The sequence below is a fragment of the Sinocyclocheilus grahami genome, unplaced genomic scaffold (genome assembly GCF_001515645.1).
Source record: "Sinocyclocheilus grahami isolate Dianchi unplaced genomic scaffold, SAMN03320097.WGS_v1.1 scaffold233.1, whole genome shotgun sequence".
Taxonomy (NCBI): domain Eukaryota; kingdom Metazoa; phylum Chordata; class Actinopteri; order Cypriniformes; family Cyprinidae; genus Sinocyclocheilus; species Sinocyclocheilus grahami.
The window spans coordinates 1,189,920-1,192,909 of NW_015505412.1; the positions used below are offsets into that span (position 1 = coordinate 1,189,920).

The 2,990-nt window shown below is 36.5% G+C and overlaps 1 protein-coding gene across 1 annotated transcript in view; it reads left to right on the plus strand.

Annotated features, from left to right (window-relative positions):
• The window catches only part of ncam2 (neural cell adhesion molecule 2), a 210,840-nt gene that overhangs the window by 20,578 nt on the left and 187,272 nt on the right, over positions 1-2,990 (plus strand). The gene's annotated exons all lie outside the window — the stretch shown is intronic.

Below are 2,990 nucleotides of genomic sequence, written 5' to 3' on the forward strand. Positions count from 1 at the left end.
TGATTTTCAAATATAAAACTGATTGAAATTTTTTCTGTGTATCAGTTCTTTTTGAACGTTTTCATCTAATTTGAACAAAACTGTGATAATATTGATAATCGTGATAACTTTGGTCACTATAATCGTGATATGAAATTTTCATACCGTTACATGTAGTGACACTGTATTAACAAAAACATTAATGGCATAAATAAAAACACTTACACTGACAAATATCGCATTATCGCATTCATAATCGAATGTGACTCATCTGCAATTATGAACGCAATATTGCAGTGATCTACGGCTCTGATGCCTCTCCTTTACTATTAATCACAGAACCGGCTTTACTGACGAGATGCGCAGGACAATCACATGTGATTTATCATGCAGCCCTAAGTTTGTTTGTTGATCACAAAGTAGATGTGGAAAACTAGGATGCGGGTATATTCACAGCGCTGTCATTACTGTCTAGAGTGTGTGGAATTGTGCGCTGTGATTGGTTGTTACTGTTTACAGTGCGTGTAATGGTGCGCTGTGAATGGTTGAGCGGATATATCGCATTCTGCAGAGAAGGGAGACTGCCGTTTGTCGCACATTTGAAAAAAAGGGAGATAACATGACAGAATAACTCGGCGGATATCGCATTTTGCGTAAAATTAACTTTTCAATAACGACCAGATACAATACTGATTTTAGCGGAAACTCAATGTAATAATTGTTGTAGTAGTCAGGGGTCAAAGCAAAAAAAAAATATTTTGACTGAAGAATTTTCCTCGGCCAAACCCCATTCCTCAGTCATGCCTGTCACACACCCAGTTTAAGAGCAGTGTTTTTCTTCTTGTAATCAAGAGCGCTTGTCCTCCTGATTTAAATCAATTAAGGAGCACCTTCTGATCAATAATCAAAAATTCTGATCAAATATCAGGTGAAGTGATTTAAACAGGGGCATTTTCTTTTTACCTTTGCAATGGCAGCATTTTCATCTGTAAAATTCAAAAAGTTATGTTTATAAGCATTTTAAAATTTCTATTTAAAACTATATAATAAGAAGTAGAATAAGACAAATAAGTTACCAATCATGAAATTAGTATTAATGAAAAATTAATTTGTACTACAGAGGTGGCACAGAAGAACACAAAAGTGGCTTGTAGGTACATTTTCAGACATTCAATGAGGCTCAGAGGTGGCATGAGTGCAATTAAATTCATAAATTCATGTGGAGATTAATGTTTTAAATAAAATTTTGAATACAGAAATATTAAATTTAAATAACTGCAATTATACCTAAAAATTAAACTGAAACCGCCGGCAGGTGGTGGCAAATCACAGATTTTATCACTGAATCATTAATTCAACTGATTCATTTGAACGGCTCATTCATTCAGGAATGAAGCAAGTGACTGTCTTTATGAATGGGTAATCATGAATCACTGACTCACTAGATTCGTTCAAAAACGAAGATTCGTTTATTCATTAATGAAACACTGCTGTGCTTTTAGGGATGTGAAGCGGCTGAGCTGTTACTTTATTTGGAACTATTTTCGTTGATGAAATAGAGCAAAATCAGGCAGTACGTGTTTATTGAACTGTTGTATTAAATCAATATCACATTTGCAAACTCCTTGAATAATTATTAAAATCTGTCACTCTCCTTATCGCGATCTGTGGGCGCACAGAAAATGAGAGTTCTCAAGACTCAAAAGTACGTGCAAATGATAAATTCCGTCATCTGTCATCGCGTTATAAGCGCGGAACATGTGGGAATGAGTGTAATTATTATTAATAGCCGCAATCCCGCGCCGAAATTCAAGTCCTGCTCTGTGTTCTCTGCTAATAACCTGACTGTGAATGATTCGAGCGGCGTTATGTTGTCAGTGAGAAGCTGCAGCCGTGGCGGGGAGGATTTTTGGTGTGCTGGTGTTCTGACAAATAATGCTACCTATCAGATTATGCTGCCAACAAATCGGCAGAACAACAACAATGTGCTACATGTTTCTTTTCCCCTCATTTTTCCCAATTGACGGAAATCTGCCGTAGCGACGGAAAACTTTCATCCCCGAGTAGTATTATGTACATCATACTGCACCTCAGTAATATATTTCTGATAATTTAATTAAGCTAACCCGAATTTATATGTTGACGGGTTGCCATGAGGAACTTCTGTAGGTCTATGTAAATGATATGAAGATAGTTTTACTCCAATGAAGCTGTCAAATGCTCATGAAGTGACTCTTAGAGGGAGTCAGAGCAGTTCTGGAGATGTTGTTCATGTATTTATGTCTTCATGTAGTGATACGGCAGAAGCTGAAATCACCACGAGCGTCGCACACTTTGTATGTGTAGAAAACAAAACGCGTACACGTCTGTGCCATTTAGATACACAGAGACACGCAGAACATGCTGGATTCATATTTAAATAGTATTTTTGAGGCTGAATATTTACAGATACTAGTCCATATTGCGACTCTATTTAAGTGTACTGACCTACTTTTGATTAATTCATCCAAACTTTTCAATTCACAAATTCATTCCGCGTCATACAGTAAATTCCATTTATATGACTGGATTCCGCGATTCCGTCCGCGTTTTCTGCATGGCGGAAATCATAGATAGTATTGAGGTGTTTTGCAACTTCAGTGTAACGTTAGTGGATTGGATCTATTGCAACTTAAGCAACGTCTGCTGCTGCCTTACCTTTGAGAGACAACTGATGCTTGATCACTGAAGCAGCTGCAGTTAGCAAGCGTCATGCAAATAGTGCAGAATCTTAAATATTTCTTTAGCAAGTTTTCATAAGTTGTTTTTTTTTATATTTAATTTTTTGACATTTTGTTTTAGTACACACAGAGAGAGAACGTAAATCAAAATATCTACAAGACACTCGGGTTCACAGAGAAGTTGTTTTTGAAAGTTTTCAAAATCCTAAAGGTTTCTTTATTTTAAAGGGGTCATATGATGCGTTTTCCTTTCTCTTTAGAGTGTTACAAGCTGTTCGTGAATAGATAAGA